The 21,252-nt window shown below is 35.6% G+C and overlaps 1 protein-coding gene across 1 annotated transcript in view; it reads right to left on the minus strand.

Moving 5' to 3' along the window:
- Positions 1 to 21,252, minus strand: part of RP1 (RP1 axonemal microtubule associated) — a 370,859-nt gene that overhangs the window by 283,591 nt on the left and 66,016 nt on the right. The gene's annotated exons all lie outside the window — the stretch shown is intronic.

Here is a 21,252-nt window from a genome sequence, read left to right on the forward strand (position 1 = left end):
TTTTTAAGATACTCAATAAAATTCCTATGTCCTGAAATGTAACTGAGAATATTTCCTAGATCTTTAATAATAAAGTTGGAGGAGAGAAAAAAAGATGGTGGGGTGAGAAGTAAGGCAGAAATCTCATCCCAAAACCATATATATTTTGAGAATACAGCAAATACAACTATTCCTAAAACAGTGACCAGAAGTAAGAGTGCACCAGCCAGTCTACATCTGGGAGAAGTGAACATCTCATGGAAAAGGGTAAAGTAAAAAAGCCATGACCTGGCAGGACTAGAGCACACCCCCATCCTGGCTCACTGGCGGAAGGAAGAGAATCAGAGTGAGGAGGGAGTGGAAGCACAGGGCTGCTAAACACCCAGCCCTAGAAATCTACTCCAGTAGCACACGCCCACACTGCATGGGGCTCTAGAGATTAGAGGGGCTGAAAACCAAAGTCAGAGACTAAGACAGAGAACAGGTTCCTACAAACAGCTGCCCTGGGACAAAAGAACAGCAGGTGCTTTGAAAGACTTCTCAACAGTCAGAGGGCTGCTAAATGGGCAAGGGTATAGGAGAAGGAGCAAGTGGACAAAATCATCCCAGCACACTCAGCCCAGCAGGTTGGGAAATTTAGGAGCTTCAGGTGCTCCATTCCCTCCAGTTGGCAATGCAGCCCTGAGGAACCTCACCATGATAAGCAGCTTGCCACTTCTTTCCCTCCACCTCCAGCACCTGCAAGCAAACTGCTGTCCACGCCATTGTTGCAGACCAGCCAGAAGGCAGCCCTGCCTACAGCAACTACACAGCTTAATGCAGAACCTTCGCCCTGTGCGCGGCTAACCACCCCTGAGAGTGGAGACAGGCATGGTGACCAGGAAGCACAAAAGGACTTTCCCTCCCACCTGACACCCACACAGCTTCCGTGCAACCCGTGCCATTGCCTAGCCAGCATCAGGACAGCCACGCCCATGAGAGTCTAGGGGATTAACTCAGAGGCTGCTACCTGCACGCAGCTAACCCGCCCAGACAGCGGAGACAAGCACTGAGACCTGGAAGCAGGAAGGGACTTTGTCCTCCCAGTTGACACTCATCTGTGACCACTGCCATCAGTCCAGGACTAGGAAAAGGCAGAAGAACCTTATTCAATCCAAAATCCCTCAAACACCAGAAAGAGAGCTTGGCAAGACTGAAATCACCAATGTTCCTGAAAAACAATTAAAAATAAAAGTCATAAGCATGCTAATGGAGCTACCGAAAAATATTCAAGAGCTTAGGGATGAATTCAGGAGAGAGATAGATACCTTACAAATATAGTAACTGAAATAAAACACACAATGGAAGGATTTAAAATCAGATTAGATGAGTAAATGGAATACAAATTAGAGAACAGGTAATACAAAGAAGCTGAGGTACAGAGAGAAAAGAACCTCTAAGAATTAAAGAATATTCAGAGAACTGTGTGACCAATACAAACAGAACAATATTCACATTACAGGGGTATCAGAAGACAAAGAGAGAGAAAAAAGGATAGAAAGTAGTGTCTTTGAAGAAATAATTGCTGAAAAATTCACCAATCTGAGGAAGGAAATAGTCTCTCAGGCCATGGAATTACAGAGATCTTCCAACACAAGGGATCCAAGGAAGACAATGCCAAGACATATAATAATTAAAATGGCAAAGATCAAGGACAAGGACAGAGTATTAAAAGCAGCCAGAGAGAGAAAAAAATCATCTACAAATAAAAACCCATCAGGCTATCATCAGACTTCTCTGCAGAAACCTCACAGGCCAAAAGGCAGTTGCATGATATATTCAATACAATGAAACAGAAGGACCTAAAACCAAGAACACTTTACACAAGATTATCATTTAAATTTGATGGTGGGATTAAATAATTCCAAGATAAGCAAAAGGTGAGGGAATTTACCTGCCACCAACCATTTCTACACTGTATTTAAAAAGTACTGCTCCAGATGGAAGTGTGCCTAAGGCTAAATAACTGTCACCAGAGAAAATAAAACCACATCAAAGGAAGTAGACCAATTAAATACTAACCAAAGGCAAAATTAAATCAGCTACCCACAAAGTCAGTCAAGGGATACACAAAGAGTACAGAATATGATACCTACCATATAAAGAGAGGAGGAGAAAGAAAAAGAAGGGGGAAAAAATAATCTTCAGATTGTGGTTATAATAGCACAATAAGTGAGTTAAAGTAAATTCCTAGACAGTCAAGAAGCAGCCATTGAATTTTTAGTAACCACAAATCCAAAGTCTGCAATGGCAATAAGTACATATCTATCAATAATCACCCTAAATATAAATGGACTGAATGCACCAATCAAAAGACATAGAGTTACAGAATGGATAAAAGAGAAAGACCCATCTTTATGCTACCTACAAGAGACTCACTTCAAACCAAAAGACATACAAAGACTAAAAGTGAAGAGATGGAAAAAGATATTTCAAGCAAACAATAGGGAGAAAAAAGCAGGAGTTCCAATACTTGTATCAGATAAAATAGACTTCAAAACAAAGAAAGTAACAAGAGACAAAGAAGAACATAATGATAAAGGGGTCAGTCCAAAAAGAGGATATAAGCATTATAAATATCTATGCACCCAAGATAGGAGCACCCAAATGTGTACAAGAAATACTAACAGAATTAAAGTGGGAAATAGAATGCAATGCATTCATTTTAGGAGACTTCAATACACCACTCACTCCAAAGGACAGATCAACCTTTTCATTGATGGATCAATCAAAAGACAGAAACTAAGTAAGGAGACAGAGGCCCTGAACAACACATTAGAACAGGTGGACCTAACAGATATCTACAGAACACTCCACCCAAAAACAGCAGGATGCACATTCTTCTCAAGTGCACATGGAACATTTTCCAGAGTAGATCACATACTAGGACCCCAAAAAAGCCTCAGTAAATTTAGAAGAATTGACATTGTATCAACCAGCTTCTCAGACCACAAAGGTATAAAAGCAGAAATAAATTATGCAAAGAAAACAAAAAAGCACAAATGGAGGCTTAACAACATGCTCCTAAATAATAAATGGGTCAATGACCAAATAAAAACAGAGATCAAGCAATATATGGAGACAAATGAAAACAACAGCTCAATGCCTCAACTTTTGTGGGATGCAGCAAAGAAGGTTCTAAGAGGAAAGTATACAGTAATTCAGGCCTTTTTAAAGAAGGAAGAACAATACAAAATAAAGAGTCTAAATTCATAATTACTCAAACTGGAAAAAGAAGAACAAATTACACACAAAGTCAGTAGAAGGAGGGACATAATAAAGATCAGAAAAGAAATAAATAAAATTGAGAAGAATAAAACAATAGAAACAATTAATGAGAACTAGAGCTGGTTCTTTGAGAAAACAAACAAAATAGATAAAACCCTACCAGACTTATCAAGAAAAAAAATAGAATCTACACACATAAACAGAACCAGAAATGAGAAAGGCAGTATCACTACAGACACCCCCGAAATACAAGGAATTATAAGAGAATACTATGGAAAATTATATGCTAATAAACTGGATAACCTAGAAGGAATGGACAACTTTTTAGAAGAAGAAACAGAAAATATGAACAGACCAATTACCACAAATGAAATTGAATTGGTAATCAAGATACTACCCAAGAACAAAACCCCATACCAGATGGCTTAACCACTGAATTTTATCAGACATTTACAGAAGACATAACACCCATTCTCCTTAAAGTTTTCCAAAAAATATAAGAAGACGGAATACTTCCAAACTCATTCTATGAAGTGAGCATCATTCTAATGCCAAAACCAGCCAAAGACACCACAAAAAAAGAAAACTACAGACCAATACCCCAGATGAACACAGATACAAAAATACTCAACAACATATTAGCAAACCGAATTCAAAAATACATCAAGAGAATCATATATCATGATCAGGTGGAATTCATCCCAGGGATGTAAGGAGTTACAAAATTTGAAAATCCATTAATATCATCCACTACATCAATGTAAAGGCAAAAATCACATGATCATCTCCACAGATGCTGTAAAAGCTTTTCACAAAATTTAACACACATTCATAATAAAAACTCTTAACAAATGGGTATAGATGGTAAGCACCTCAACATAATAAAGGCCATAGATGACAAACCCACAGCCAACATCATACTTAACAGTGAAAAGCTGAAGGCTTTTCCTCTAAGATCAGGAGCAAGACAAGGATGCCCACTCTCATCAATTTTATTCAACATAGTACTGGAGGTCCTAACCATGGCAATCAGACAACACATAGAAATGAAAGGCATCCAGATTGCTAAGGAAGAAGTTAAACTGTCCCTATTTGCAGATGACATGATATTATATATTAAAACCCTAAAAAATCCACTCCAAAACTACTAGAACTATTATCTGAATTCAGCAAAGTTGCAGGATACAAAATTAAGACACAGAAATCTGTTGCATTCATATACACTAACAATGAACTAACAGAAAGAGAAATCAGGAAAACAATTCCATTCACAATTGCATCAAAAAGAATAAAATATCTAGGAATAAACCTAACTAAGGCACTGAAAGACCTATACCCTGAAAACTACAAGACACTCTTGAAAGAAATTAAAGAGAACACTAATAAATGGAAATACATCCCATCCTCTTGGGTAGGAAGAATTAATATTGTCAAAATGGCCATTCTGCCTAAAGAAATCTACAGATTCAATGCAGTCCCTATCAAAATACCGACAGCATTCTTCAATGAACTGGAACAAATAGTTCTAAAATTCATATGGAACCACAAAAGACCCCCAATAGCCAAAGCAATCCTGAGAAGGAAGAATAAAGTGGGGGGGATTTTGCTCCCCAACTTCAAGATCTACTACAAAGCCACAGTAATCAAGACAATTTGGTACTGGCACAAGAACAGACCCACAGATTAATGAAACAGAATAGAGAGCCCAGATATAACCCCACACATATATGGCCAATTAATAAATGATAAAGGAGTCATAGACATACAATGGGGAAATGACAGCTTCTTCAACAGGTAGTGTTGGCAAAACTAAACAGCTACATGTAAGAGAATGAAACTGACTTACTGTCTAACTTCATACACAAAAGTAAATTCGAAATGGATCGAAGACCTGAATATAAGTCATGAAACCATAAAACTCTGAAGAAAACATACACAAAAATTTATTGTATATAAACATGAGCAAATTTCTCCTGAATGCATCTCCTCAAGCAAGGAAAACAGAAGCAAAAATGAACACATGGGACTACATCAAACTAAAAAACTTCTGTACGGCAAAGGACACCACCAGTAGAACAAAAAGGCATCCTACAGTGTGGGAGAATATATTCATAAATGACATATCCCATTAGGGGTTGATCCAAAATATATAAACAGCTCACATGCCTCAACAACCAAAAAGCAAATAATCCAATTAAAAATGGGCAGAGGATCTGAACAGACACTTCTCAAAAGAAGAAATTCAGATGGCCAACAGGCACATGAAAGGAAGTTCCACATAGCTAATCATCAGAGAAATGGAAATTAAAGTCACAATGAGATATCACCTCACACCAGTTAGGATGGCCAACATCGAAAAGACAAACAACAACAAATGCTGTCAAGGATGTGGAGAAAGGGGAACCCTCCTTCTCTGCTGGTAGGAATGTAAATTAGTTCAACTATTGTGGAAAGCAGTATGGAGGTTCCTCAAAAAACTACAAATAGAAATACCATTTGACCCAGGAATTCCACTCCTAGGAATTTACACTAAGAGAACAGGATCACAGATTCAAAAAGACATATGCATCCCTATGTTTCTGGCAGCACTATTTACAATAGCCAAGAAATGGAAGCAACCTAAGTGTCCATCAGTAGATGAATGGACAAAGATGTGAAATAAGCCAGGTGGAGAAAGACAAGTACCAAATGATTTCACTCATCTGTGGAGTATAACAACAAAGCAAAAACTGAAGGAACAAAACAGCAGCAGACTCACAGAACGCAATAATGGACTAGCAGCTTCCGAAGGGAAAGGGACTAGGAGGGTGGGTGGGAAGGGAGGGATAAGAGGATTAAGGGGCATTATGATTAGCACACATAATATAGGAGGGGCACGTAGAAGGAAGTATAGCACAGAGAAGACAAGTAGTGACTACTGCATCTTACTATGCTGACAATGACAATAGTGGGGTATGTGGTGAGGACTTGATAATAGGGGGACTGTAGCAACCACAATGTTGCTCATGTGTAACCTGAGCATAAGATTGTATATCAGTGATACTTTGATTTAAAAATAATATTTTAATGCAAAGAAGTAAAAAGCTAACCTTTTCAAACAATAAGGCTTCTCTCTCACCTACCAACTTTACATTTCCCTGTATGGCCCCGAAAGATGACTGGTTAGCCAGAGACAGGTAAGATTCCTCAAGGGAGGAACAACCTAAGACAGGCACAGTCACAGGGGGGCCATCAGGTGAGAAATTAGAACCTCACCCCCCCTGTTCTGAGAGAAATCTTCTGCATACGTGTATGTTTTATTGCCCTTGTCTAGCTTGGATTAACACATAGTCTACAGGCACACACCTGATTATCTACATTTGCTCTCTTACAACACTAAACTATGTTTTCTACCTTTATCTTGCATCTACCTACCACTTCAGCATTTTATTAAAAATAATAATAATAAAGAGAGAAATGTGGTATCCACATATAAATCAAGTATAAAAATCAAACAAATATTCATATTTGGACTGATTGTTTATAGTTCATAATGCATGAGCAAAACCAAAAGTTTCTGTGCTGACTGCCCTTGTACTGTTCACCATGTAACTTATTCACTATGTAAGAATTTGTTCTCCATGTAAGAACTTGTTCGTTATGCTTCAGAAGATTGGAGACTGATGAAAATTAGGCTTGGGGCGGATTAATGATTGTGCATTGAGCGTTGACTCTCCTATACAGAATTTTATTGTTGTTAACAACCATTTGATCAATAAATATGAGAGATGCCCTCTCAAAAAAAAAAAGTACACACTTCCAATTGTAAAATAAATACGTAACCGGGATGTAATGTATAGCATAAGGAATATAGTTAAAATATTGTAACAACTTTGTATGGTGATAGCTGGTACCTAGAATTATCATGTATATAAATGTTGAATCACTGTGTTGTACACCTGAAACTAATGTGATACTGTGTGTCAACTACCCTTCAATAAAAAATAATTATCTACAAAAAAAAAATACCAAAGAAAAAATAATAATAATAATATTTTAAATTAAATGTTAAGCAAAATATATGTAGGCTGCTGCAAAGTATAGTGGCTAAGAGTATAGATTTTGGGGGCAGGAATACCTAGGCTCAGAACCCACTGTGACAGGCACCAGCTGCCTATCTCCAAACAAGTATTTGCCTTTCTGAACCTCAGTTTGCTCACTGAAATTAGGATTGACAGTATTGCCTACTTAATAGGCTAACTGGAGCTTAAATGAGACAGTGCAAGTCAAGTGCTCTGAACATTTTCTGCCACTTGGTAGGAACTTTGATAAACATTAGCTATTGTTTGTTTTCATTATAACAAAACATTTAAGCATTTTAAAGGAGTTCTACATTGATACTCTGAAGTCAAGCAAAGGATAATTTTATTGTGTAAATAGTCCTTCTCAAATAATACTCAAGAATTAAATTTTGCATTGTAGAAACAGCATGAATGAAACCATAAAACTCTTAGAAGAAAACATAGGCAAAAATCTCTTGAATATAAAACATGGGCAACTTTTTCCTGAACGTATCTCCTTGGGAAAGGGAAACAAAAGCAAAAATCAACAAATGGGAGTACATCATGCTAAAAAGCTTCTGTACAGCAAAGGATACCACCAGCTGAACATCCTACAGTATGGGAGAATATATTTGCAAACAACATATCCAACAAGGAGTTAACATCCAAAATATATAAAGAACTTAGAGGCCTCATCCAAAAAGCAAATAAGCTGATTAAAAAATAGGCAGAGGATATGAACAGACAATTCTCCAAAGAAGAAATTCAAATGACCAACAGGCACATGAGAAGATGCTCCACATCACTAATTATGAGGGAAATGCAAATTAAAACCACAATGGGATATCACCTCACACCGGTTAGGATGGCCAGCATCAAAAAGACTAGGAACAACAAATGCTGGCAAGGATGCGGAGAAAGGGGAACCCTCCTACACTGCTGGTGGGAATGTAAACTAGTTCAGCCATTGTGGAAATCAATATGGAGGTTCCTCAAAAAACTAAAAATAGAAATACCATTTGACCTGGGAATTACACTCCTAAGAATTTACCCAAAGAAAACAAGTTCTCAGATTCAAAAAGACAGGTGCACCCCTATGCTTAATTACAATAGCCAAGATATGGAAGCAACTTTAGTGTCTATCAGTAGACGAATGGATAAAGAAGATGTGGTACATATACACAATGGAATACTATTCAGCCATAAGATAGAAACAAATCCTACCATTTGCAACAACATGGATGGAGCTAGAGGGTATTATACTCAGTGAAATAAGTCAGGCAAAGAAAGACAAATACCAAATGATTTCCCTCATTTGTAGAGTATAACATCAAAGTAAAACTGAAGGAACGAAACAGCAGCAGACTCACAAACTCCCAAGAGTGTAGCACAGAGAAGACAAGTAGTGACTCTGTGGCATCTTACAATACTGACTGACAGTACTGCAATGGGGTATTGGGGGGGACTCGATAATATGGGTGAATGTAGTCACCACATTGTTTTTCATGTGAAACCTTCGTAAGAGTGTATATCAACAATACCTTAATAAAAAAAAGAGAGAGAGATGAAAAAAAAAAAGAAAAGAAACAGCATGAATTAGGAGGTAGATCTGGGTTCAAGTTCTAGCTACATCACTAACTGGCTGTGTGACCAGAAGCTTGTCTGTCAACCTCTCTGAGGCTACATCACAAGGTTGGGGAATAAGATGAGTATGATGTACTCAAAACTGTTTTGAGTTTAAAAGAACTATGTACACATAAAGCAGACATCATAATTTATTTACTTCATAAACTTGTAATTTTTTCTCAAATTCATCTTTCATATAGCTCTTCACTGCTAATTTAAACATAATAAATGCACATGTAGTTATATCTGTATGTGAATTTGCATAAGCATGTTTTTAAAAGTCTGGGAGGAAGGCAGCAAATCATTGGCAGTCATTGCTTTTGAGTATGAGACTACACTGGCTGAGAAGCAAAGTCACATCTTGACCTCCTTCTGAAAAAGTGCTGGGATTATGGGTAATATTTAAAAACAATAATGTAGATATTGTGAAAATCAGAGTAGCATTGTTTAAGAACACTCCCATTGCTATTGAATAAAGATTTGAAATAAATATTAAATAATAATAATAATAATAAAGTTGGAAAGACACCAGTCATACCTGGACTCCAAGGGAGTCACTATATAACTCAAGTTCCCAGTTTTTTGACAAAATATTTCCAGTGTTCTTAGCTCTAACATATAGTATGTGCATTTTCATAATTATGCCTCTTAATATATATTGAGTTTTGATATTCATTTTCTAAAATAAAAAATTATATAATAGTTTATTTAAGCATAAAAATTTGAATCAGATAACTGGGGATTTAAGAAGTCATCTGGTATAATTTCTTCAGTTATTAAGTATCCCTAATTAGCACATGAAGTAATTAAGTTCCAAAAATGTTTATTTTGTTATCACCCAGCAACCAATAAAACAGTGTTAGAAAATATATGGTTTGTGATGAATACAACTGAGATTAACTAAACATTACAGCACATTGGTAGTGGCATTACTTTCTAGGATTTCAATTTAATTTTGCCAGATTTCTTTAGTATAAACATCCAGAGTTGATCAGTAAGAAAAATGAATAAGAAATTAAGGAACACACTCAAGATTATATAAAAGTAGTAAGAACATGAGGCAATAAAATTCAGAACTATAGACTTAAATAACATTCTACCCTTTAGACTGTCATTTTTCTCTTGCCCACATTTGAACTGTATTTCCCATCTTGGTCATTCAAATAATAATCAAATTTCAGATTTAAATTTTACTTATATAGCATACTAAATATATGTGAAAATAATGTTTTTAAAATTTTACTTTAAAACATGGTCATTCTATTTTTCCAACACATGGTAAAAAGCCAAGTTAGACTACCAAATTATCCTGGTAGTCAATCAGCTAATAAATAAAAACATCATTTTAAAAAAATGAAGGATTATGGTAGGTTACCTTTAACAACAGCAGAAGCAGCTAAATTGCAATTACAAATTATAGAATTATAGAACTGGGAAAAGTCTAAGCTGTTTCTGTAGCATAGCTAGTATGTTAGTACTTGTTTGAATAAAATGAACTAAAGATCTTCAGCTTTTACTCTTTAAAAAATGCAACTGAAGAGTTCAGCAGAGAATCAATACTTGCTAAATGTACAGAACCAAATCAATAGGAAAATAAAGGATGAGATGTATAGTAATGGAAATAAAAATGAAAAATAATGAAATATGATGCCTGCTTACCACAGGCTTTTTGCACCTCTTTAAATCATTAAAACCTTGATCTTCGATAGGAATATTGCAAAAACTGGAGTAGAATCTAACTAAAGATCATGAACCATGAATCATCTTTTAATTTACAACTTACACTTCAATCGATTGATAGACCACAAGTCATTGAGTCATTACTAGGTGTCCAGTGTCAAAGGGAGGAGTAGATGAAAAATACAGTATGATACTAGCTTATAATTTACTTGGTGAACATAACTAAAAAGAAAAAAATTAGAACACTTTTTTTGCTGTTTTTTTATTAAAGTATCATTGATATACAATTTTATGAAAGTTTCACATGAACAACATTGTGGTTTCAACATTCACCCATATTATCAAGTCCTCACCCCTCCTCAATTCAGTCCCTGTCTACCAGCATAATAAGATGCTATATGGTCCTTACTTGTCTTCTCTACGATGTATGGCCTCCCCGTGACCTACCTATATTGTGTGTGCTAATTATACTGGCCCCTTAATTCCCTTCTCCCTGCCTCCCACCCACCCTCCCCAACCCTTTCCCTTTGATAACCTCTAGTCCCTTCTTGGAGTCTGTTAGTCTGCTGCTGTTTTGTTCCTTAAGTTTTGCTTTGTTGTTATATTCCACAAATGAGTGAAATCATTTGGTACTTGTCTTTCTCCACCTGGCTTATTTCACTGAACATAGTATCCTCTAGCTCCATCCATGTTGTTGCAAATAGTAGGACTTGTTTTATTTATTTATTGCTGAATAATATTCCATCGTGTATATGTACTTCTTCTTCTTTATCCATTCATCCATTGATGGACACTTAGGTTGCTTCCATATCATCGCTATTGTAAATAGTGCTGTGATAAACATAAGGGTGCACATGTCTTTTTGAATCAGGGATCTTGTTTTCTTTGGGTAAATTGCTTGGAGTAGAATTACTGGGTCAAATGGTATTTTTAGTTTTAGTTTTTTGAGGAACCTACATATTACTTTTCCACACTGGATGAACTATTATATTCCACCAACTGTGTAGAAGGGTTCCCCTTTCTCAGCATCCTAGCTAGCATTTGTTGTTTCTTATCTGTTGGACAGATTTCTGTGTATTAATTTTGTATCCTGCAACTCTGCTGAATTCACTTACTATTTCTAATAGATTTTTGGTGGAGCCTTTAGAATTTTTTTATGTATAATATCCTGTCATCTGCAAATAGTGACAGTTTAATTTCATCCTTACCAATTTGGGTACCTTTTATCTCTTTGTGTTATCTGATTGCCATGGCTAGGACCTCCAGTACTATGTTGAAAATGATCTTAAAGGAAAAGCTTTCAGCTTTTCATTGTTAAGTATAATGTTGGCTATGGGTTTGTTGTATATGGCCTTTATTATGTTGAGGTACTTACCCTCTAGACCCATTTTGTTGAGAGTTTTTACCATAAATGAATGTTGAATTTTGTGAAATGCTTTTTCAGCATCTATTGAGATGATCATGGGATTTTTATCCTTCTTTTTGTTGATGTGGTATATGAGTTGATTTTCAAATAATGTACCATCCTTGCATCCCTGGGATAAATCTCACTTGATCATGATGGATGATCTTTTTGATGTATTTTTGAATTTGGTTTGCTAATATTTTGTTGAGGATTTTTGCATCTATGTTCATCAGGGAATTGGTCTGTAATTTTCTTTCTTTGTGTGGTGTCTTTGGTTTTGGTATCAGAATGATGCTGGCCTAATAGAATGAGTTTGAAAGTATTCTCTCCTACTTTTTGGAAAACTTTAAGGAGGATGGCTATTAGGTCTTCTTTAAATGTTTGATAAAATTCAGCCATGAAGCCATCTGGAAGAGGCATTTTGTTTTTAGGTAGTTTTTTTTATTACCAATTCAATTTTGTTGCTGGTAATTGGTCTGTTCAGATTTTCTGTTTCTTCCTGGGTCAATCTTGGAAGGTTACATTTTTCTAGAAAATTGTCCATTTCTTCTAGATTATCCAATTTCCTGGCACATAATTTTTCATAGTACTCTCTAATATTCTTTGTATTTCCATAGTGTCCATAGTGATGTTTCCTTTCTCATTTCTAATTCTGTTGTGTGTACACTCTCTTTTTTCTCTTGATAAGTCTGGCTAGGGGTTTATCTATTTTGCTTATTTTCTCAAAAACCAGCTTCTGATTTCATTGATTCTATTGTTTTATTCTTCTCAATTTTATTTCTTCTCTGATCTTTATTATGTCCCTCCTTCTACTGACTTTGGGCCTCATTTGTTCTTTTTTTCTAATTTCATTAATTGTGAGTTTAGACTGTTCATTTAGGGTTGTTCTTCTTTCATGAGGTAGGCCTGTATTGCTTATAATTTCCTCTTAGAACTGCCTTTGCTTATTCCAGGTTTGGGGCTGCTGAGCTGTTGTTTTCATTTGTCTCCATATATTGCTTCATCTCAGTTTTAATTTGGTCATTGATCCATTCATTATTTAGGAGCATGTTATTAAGCCTCTGTATGTTTGTGGGCTCTTTTGTGGTTTTTTTTGTATAATTTATTTCTAGTTTCATCCCTTTGTGGTCTGAGAAGCAGGTTGGTATGATTTCAATCCTCCTGAATTTATTGAGGCTCTTACTGGGCCCTAGTATATGCTCCATGTACACTTGAGAAGAATGTGTTTCCTGCTGCTTTTGGGTGGAGTAGTCTGTAGATGTCTGTTAGGTCTATCTGTTCTAAAGCATTGTTCAGTGCCTCTGCCTCCTTATTTTCTGTCTGGTTGATCTATCTTTTGGTGTGAGTGGTATGTTGAAGTCTCCTAAAATGAATGCATTGCATTGTATTTCCCCCTTTAATTCTCCTAGTAATGGTTTCACATATTTAGGTGCTCCTATATTGAGTGCATAGATATTTATAATGGTTATATCTTCTTGTTGGACTGACCCCTTTATCATTATGTAATATCCTTCTTTGTCTCTTGTTATTTTCTTTCTTTTGAATTCTGATACAAGTACTGCAACTCCTGCTTTTTTCTCCCTATTTGCATGATACATCTTTTTCCAACCCTTCACTTTTAGTCTGTGTATGTCTTTGGGTTTGAAGTGAGTCTCTTGTAGGCAGCAAAAAGATGAGTCTTTCTTTTTTATCCATTCTGTAACTCTACAGCTTTTGATTGGTGCATTCAGTCCATTTACATTTAGGATGATTATCAATAGATATGTACTTATTGCCATTGTAGGCTTTAGATTTGTGGTTACCAAAGGTTCAAGGGCAGCTTCCTTACTATTTAACAGTCTATCTTAACTCACTGATTATGCTATTTCAAACACAACCTAAAGTTTCTATTTTATCTCCCTTTCTTCTTCCTCCTCCATTCTCTACGTATTAGTTGTCATATTCTGTACTCTTTGTGTATCCCTTGACTAACTTTGTTAGTTGATTTAATTTTGTATTTGATTAGTAATTAATTTGTCTACTTCCTTTACTGTAGTTTTATTTTCTCTGGTGATAGCTATTTAGTCTTAGGAGCACTTCCACCTAGGCCAGTCCCTTTAAGATATACTGTAGAGACAGTTTGTTGGTGATGAATTCCCTTAATTTCTGCTTATCTGGGAAATGTTTAATCCCGCCTTCAAATTTAAATGATAACCTTGCTGGGTAGAGTATTCTTGGTTTTAGGGCCTTCTGTTTCACTGCATTAAAGATAATATGCCACTCCCTTCTGGCCTGTAAGGTTTCTGCTGAGAAGTCTGCTGATAGCCTGATGCAGTTTCCTTTGTATATAATCTTTTTTCTCTCTCAGACTCTTTCAATACTCTCTCCTCTTCCTTGATCTTTGCCGTTTTAATTATTATATGTATTGCTATTGTCTTCCTTGTGTTCCTTGTTTTGGGAGATCTCTGCACTTCCATGACCTGTGAAACTACCTTCTCCAGACTGGGGAAGTTTTCAACAATTATTTCCTCAAAGAGACTTTCTATCCCTTTTTCTCTTGCTCCTTCTTCTGAAACCCCTATAATGTGAATATTGTTCCATTTGGATTGGTTGCACAACTCTATTATTCTTTCATTCCTAGAGATCCTTTTTTCTCTCTGTACCTCAGCTTGTTTTCCTTTTCTCTAATTTTATTTCATTTACCATCTCATCTATCTCATTTAATTCACTTTTAAAGCCCTCCATTGTATGTGTCATTTAAAATACTATATTTTTCAAATTTTCTCTTTTGCTCAAGTCCTCCCTGAGATCTTGAATATTTTTCTGAAGCTCTGTGAGCATGTTTTTTACTTTTATTTTGAAATCTGTACCAAGAAGATTGGTACTTTCAGTTTCTCTAAGCCTTTTATCCGGTGTTTTTTTCTTGTAATTTTGTTTTAACCAAATTCCTTTCTGCTTCATTTTTTTTAGCGTTTCCTATGGAATAATAATCTTGTGTAGGTGATGCCCTCTAGTGCCCAGAAGCTCTATTCTCCGAAGTTGCTGTATGCCTGCAGCAATGGCAGGGGTCACAGGCCAACAGAACCAGTGTCTGCTGGGAGGAAAGAGCTTGGCTGGGAGGGTTTTCTGCCTTCCTGGCTGTAATGCCTGCCTCTACTGCCAGGTCAGGAGCAGCAGGGGAGCAGGATCAGTGCCTGCTGGGAGAAAGCAGCAGTCCAAATCATTCAAACTGCCCACCTTTCTTTTGTCCCAGGAGGCCTGCTGTGCATAGCTATTCTCCACAAGCAGCTGGAATCTCAGCCTCTCCCAGTATTCCATCTGACTTTGCTTTCCAACCCTCCTAATCTTCAGAGCACCATGTATGTTGGTTCGTGCTCTTGAAGCAGATCTCCAGGGCTGGATGTTCAGCAGTCCTGAGATTCTACCCCTTCTCTGCTCCATTTCTCTTCTTCCTGCCTGTGGGCTGGGGTTGGGGAGGGCTTGGATCCCACCAGATCACAGCTTTGCTGCTTTACCCTTTTTGTGAGTTCTTCTCTTTTTCTCCAGATGTAGGCAGTCTCTTCTGCGGTCTTCAGGTTGCTTTTCAGGATTAGTTGTATTTGCTGTATTTTAGTGTTTTCTGTGATTTGGGGAGGAGGTTTCTGCCTCACTTCTTTCGCCACCATCTTTTTTCTCCCCTCCAAAATCAGAGCATCTCAATGTAAGATGTTGTTGAAGTTAGGCCAGGTCACAGAAAAACTAACAAAATAAATAAGAAAAAACTGTTCATTAAAAAAAGAACTGGCAAAAAAAATCAGTAGAAATTAAACAAAGAAAGTACCAAACAAACAACCTTGTTCCTTGGAAAAACAGAAGCCAAGAAAAGACTGAGATAGAATTTCAGGAATTTGTAGGGCACCTAATCCAGCTTGATCAGCATTATTGGAGAAAAAAGTTGAGTAGATGAAATTTTTAAAGCCTTCTTAATATTCATAACCCATTGTGCCCCAATTTGAAAAAGAGTAGGTGGAAGGGGTAAGTAAATGGATTGGAGAAAAAGAGGATGCAGAGAGTAGACAAATAGCTAGACGAAAGACTCAAATTACCATAACAGGTTTTTTTAAAACTATAAAACTATATATTCTAAAAAGTAATAATAAATTTCAAAAATATGGACAAAGAACTGTGGGCCCAGATGATGAATTTTCTACCAAACCTGTAAGAAACAAATACCAATCTTACACAAACCTTTTGGAATAGTTCCCAACATATAATGTGAGATAAGCATTATTCTGATACCAAATTCACACAAAGGTATAATAAGAAAACTACAGAACAATAATTCTCATGAATGTAAATGAAAATATTCTCAACAAAATATTAAGAAAACAAGTCAAGGTTTATTCTAGAAATGAAAAGTTTTTAACATTTGGAAACTCCATCCGTGTAATTCATACTAACAGAACACATATCTGATCACCTCAAAAGGTAACTCCAAAAAAGCATTTGGCAAAATTAAATGCCCATTCATGATAGAAATTTGTTATTGGAAATGAGAAATACATTATTGGAAACTGAAGTAAAAGCAATTCTTATTATAAAAGTGGCAAACAACTAGGCTGAATTGTGCTCTATTATCCGGTGGTGGAAATAGAATTCATAAAGTGATAAAGGTGGATACTTCATTAAGATTTCCAATCAAGGTGTGGCTTTGTTGTTCCTTGCTGCTTATGGTAAGATTCAAGAGGAAACAGACAAATTCAGGAAAGAATTGTTAAGCAAAAAGGAAACTACAGTTAATGTTTTGGAAATTCTCAACCTATCCAGATATGATGTCCTGGAAACGGAGCCAATGTACTAGCTGGAATGTTTGCTAAAGAGATTATATATGTGATTTATGGACCCAACCAATCATATCAGAAGAAGTCAGGAGTACAGATTAGTTATTCAAGAAGGATCCGCAGAAAACTCTTACATCTATGGAATGGGTCCCCATGACAACCACAGAAAACCAACAACGTTTTCAAGAATTGTATTCTGGCATATGAAAAGGACAGAAATAGGATAAAAGAATGACTCCGAGGGTCAAAAAGTGTTGAAGCACTGCTCTTGTGGGCTGAGAGGGCAGGGTCACCAATCTGGGATGCCAAGAGAATGGACTGCTCCCCTACCAGAGCCCAAAGAACAAAGCAGTAAACCATAAAGGATTATTCTCAGGCCTTGAAATCTAATAAAATTTTCCCTACAACCCCTATTTCCTTCTAATTTCTCCTTTTTGGAATGAAAATGTCTATTTTATGCCTGTCCCACCATTGTATTTTGAAAGCAGAAAACTTATTTTCTAGTTTCACGGGTGTATGGATACAGAGAAATTTTGGCCCAGGATGAATTACACACTATGTTTCACCCATACCTTCTTCAGATAATATCAAAGATGAAATGCAAACTTTTCGTGGTGGTTATATTTCGATGATATTTTGCACTTTAAATTGATGCTGGAATGGTTAAGATATTAGGAAATGTTGAGATGTGGTAAATGCATTTCACACATGGAAAGGACATGAATTTTCCAAGGCCAAAAGGAAAACTGTTATGGGTTAAATGGCGTTCAAAAAAGTATGTTCCGGTCCTTACGCCTAGTGCCTGTTGATGTGATCTTTTTTGGAAATGTGGTCATTGCAGATGTAATTAGTTAAGATGAAGTCATATTTGAGAAGGGTGAGTTTAGCCAATGACCAATTAGTGTTTTTATAAGAAGAGACATAGAAACAGAGAAAGAGAGAAGAATGAAAGGCAGAGATTGGAAATATCTAGCTTCATGTCAAAGAATGCCAAGGACTACCTGCAACTACCAGAACTTAAAAAGAGACAAGGAAGGCTCTTCCCCCAGAGCCTTCAGAAACAGCATGACACTGCCAACATCTTAAGATTTTAGACTTCTATCCTCCAGAACTGAGATAATAAATTCCTGGGGTTTTTTTTTCAAGCCAGCCTGGCTATGATAATTTGTTACAGCAGCCCTAGGAAACTAATACATAATGTGACTACAAAAACAAATTGTGTTATATAAATGAATACAACTCAACAATTAAAAAACATAAACTACTGATATATAAAAATTTGGATATCAAGCTTTCTGATGACCAAAATCCTAGTACAAAAGAATATACAGTATGATTCCATATAAGAATTTCTAGGAAACACAAACTTATTTGTAACAACAAACAGCAAATGGGTTCTTTCCTAGGGGCCGGGGTGGTCAAATTAACTGCAAAGAGTATAAAGAAACTATTTGGGATGATGGAATTATTCTATATCTTGATTGAAATGGCAGTTACAGAGGTCAACAGATCTGTCAAAACTAATCACACTGTAGACTTAAAATATGTGCATTTTATTTATATAAATTACACCTCAACATTGTTTTAAACACCAAATAAACAAAAACTTGTAAAAACTATAACTGAATAGTTGAATAAACTGCCACACAACAGACTAATTTCATTTGCAAATAGTTCATACAATTAATAAAACAAAACAAAACATGGATTTCACAGTTGAAAAATCGGCAAGAATAAAAATAAACAATTCATCAAAACACACACACACAAGTAGCAAAGACACCAAAAATATGCTCAGCCTGCCTTATAACTAAGGAAAGGCAAATCAAAATAAGACATTGTTTTTGATCTATCACACTGGAAAAAATATTTAGTTTTACAATATCTACTACTATAAGAGTAAGCCTCTCACACACTCTTTGGCATCAGTGTAGCTTCCCATACCCTTTCTCAAGGACAATTTGGCAATATCTATGAAAATTTATAATACATACACTCTTTGATCTAATTTGATCTAATTTACTGTATGAATATACTCACAAGGATGCTAACATATGTGTAGTAAGGACATTCTTCAAAATAGTAAATATTTGGACACCACACAGGATGAGTCAAAGAAATTATAAAATAACTACAATTAAATGTTATACAACATGGTAATTTTAAAAGAATGTCTAAAGCAAAATATGGCACAATTTAGAAACTTAATCTTGGAGACTAAAATCTTGACAACTTTCTAACTCAAAAGGATATCCATAGAAATATGTATACATGCTAACATATGCATTTAAAATTTAGGTGAAAAAATTGAAAATATCTTTCTTTGAAAAGATTTTAGAAACTGGAGCTGGGGAAAGGTTAACTGTTCATTTTATACTTGCTTATGCTATTTTATTTTTATCATGTGCCATATTTCTTAGCTTTTTATATAGACAAACATATAAAAGAAAAAAGATGTAATTTAAATGATAACTTGTGTATTACAGATGAAGAGCTCTTTAGCAGTACCAGAAGATATGAAAATTGTGCCTGAATTCTTCCAAAACAAAATAATGTTTTTACCATGTGATCACAAAAAAAATCTTTAGAATCATCCTCTTATATTTCCAGTTCCTTATAATCACTTGCCAACAGTTCTTCCCATTAAACTATAATGACCTACAAGCAATGCCATACAGGAAAGACAGAACCATTCCCAGAAGTCAGTATGTTGGGACTTAAAGCACCACAATAAATCTCTATCTACACAATGGCATGACTTTTTGGTTAATTTGAATAGGATCACTGTGAGGAGTGGAGAGTAGTAGTAGTAGAAGGAGAAAGATCTTTTAGGTCACATAAAACCATCTTGAGATCTATGCTATGAAACCTGGTTTTAGATAAGACAACAATTTCTCTATCTCAGTTTCTCCATTCAGAAAATGGAAATTATACATTCATATGGTTTTTATAAGAGCTGCATCAGATAACATTTGTTAAACACATAATACAGTGTCTGGTACAGAGTCACTTAATAAAGGAAAATTATTATTATCATTATAACTGTTACAAAATTACCCCTTTTCTATCAATGAGACCATGCATTCTCAGCAGGAGAATATCACTCTCAAAGGAGGAACACTGGTTCTTGGAGAGCATAAAAGTTTATATATTACAAAGGTTCATGGATCTTCTAAACTCAACCTACCCAACAAAATATTATTCCTTAGTATTTAAACTAAAAAAAAAATCACTGCCAACTATCTGGTTTCAAGACTTACTATGAAGCTACAATAATCAAAACAGTGTGTTTTTGTATACAAATAAACAGACAAATCGATTAAATAAAATACAGAGTGCAGAAATACTTCCACAAATAAATGGTTGAATGATTTTCAACAAAAAACTCTCTCTCTTAATTCACAGTATTTCAATGGGAAAAGGACAGCCTTTCCCACAAAGGGTGATGGAATAATTGGATATCCATATGAAACAAAATGAACTTCAGCCCTTACTTCCTACCATATACAAAAAATAACTTCAAATGGGTCAAATAGACCTACCATAAAGCTAAAACTACAAAACTACTTAAAAAATAGGCCAAAACCATGTCTTTGGGCTAGGCAGAGATTTTTTAGATAGGACTTGAAAGGCAAAAAACAGAAAAAAAAATAAATTAGCTATACCCAGTTTAAAAGACTTTGTTCACTGCAAGTCTCACCACTAAAAAAATGAAAAGGCAAGCTAAAGACTGGGAGAAAATATGTGTAAAAAATTCTGAAAACACTGTGCCCTGAATATATAAAGAATTTTGACCACCCTCAAACACCCAATATAAAATAAGATTTCATGAAGACTGTATCACAAAGATATATGAATGGCAAACATCAAAAATCATCAGGAAAATGCAAATTAAAACCACAAAGAACATAATACATAGGCTGAAAGTGAAGGGATCGAAAAAGATATCTCACATAACTAATAAAGAGAAAAAAAGAAGGAGCAGCACTTACATCAGACTAAGTAGACTTCAAAACAAAGAAATTAACAAGAGACAAAGAAGGACATTATATAATGATAAGGGGTCAGTCCAACAAGAGGATATAACAATTATAAATATCTATGCACCTAACAGAGGACCACCTGAATATGTAAAACAAATACTAATGGAAGTAAAGGGACAAAGAGACTGCAACTCAACCATATTAGATGACTTTAACATACCACTTACATCAATGGACAGATCACCCAGGCAAAAAATAAATAAGGAAACAGAGACAATGAACAACACATTAGATCAGATGGCCTTAACAGATATCTAGAGAAAATTCCACCCAAAAGCAGCAGAATACACAGTTTTCTCAAGTGCACAATGAAAGTTCTCCAGCATAGATCACATAGGAGGCCACAAAAAAAGCCTCAATAAATTCAAAAAATTGAAATTGCACCAAGAAATTTCTCAGACCACAAAAGTATG

Source organism: Manis javanica, chromosome 2 (genome assembly GCF_040802235.1).
Source record: "Manis javanica isolate MJ-LG chromosome 2, MJ_LKY, whole genome shotgun sequence".
Taxonomy (NCBI): domain Eukaryota; kingdom Metazoa; phylum Chordata; class Mammalia; order Pholidota; family Manidae; genus Manis; species Manis javanica.